This window comes from Morone saxatilis, unplaced genomic scaffold (assembly GCF_004916995.1).
Source record: "Morone saxatilis isolate NCDOM2014 unplaced genomic scaffold, NCSU_SB_2.0 Contig23, whole genome shotgun sequence".
Taxonomy (NCBI): Eukaryota; Metazoa; Chordata; class Actinopteri; family Moronidae; genus Morone; species Morone saxatilis.
This window is the reverse complement of record NW_023339796.1, coordinates 20,715,693-20,715,898: the sequence shown is the minus strand read 5'-3', so window position 1 is coordinate 20,715,898 and position 206 is coordinate 20,715,693. Positions and strand designations below refer to the sequence as shown.

General features: G+C 52.4%; 1 protein-coding gene across 1 annotated transcript in view; it reads left to right on the top strand.

Moving 5' to 3' along the window:
- chd7 (chromodomain helicase DNA binding protein 7) overlaps nucleotides 1-206 on the top strand; it is a gene marked incomplete at its 3' end in the record, with an annotated part of 52,051 nt that overhangs the window by 23,081 nt on the left and 28,764 nt on the right.

Below are 206 nucleotides of genomic sequence, written 5' to 3'. Positions count from 1 at the left end.
TGTGTGTGTGTGTGTGCACACGCCTGTCTGTCCCAGGGCGGTCGCCATGTTTGATTTATCCATTTAGAAATCATTAGTGTGCCTCAGGCTCTGGCACACAGGGGGTTAATATGATGAAAGACTGTCAGGAGGAGGAGGTGGATGGGAGCGAGGGAGCAAAGATGGAGAGATACAGGCATGGAGAGGAAGAGAGACAGAGGGAGGGA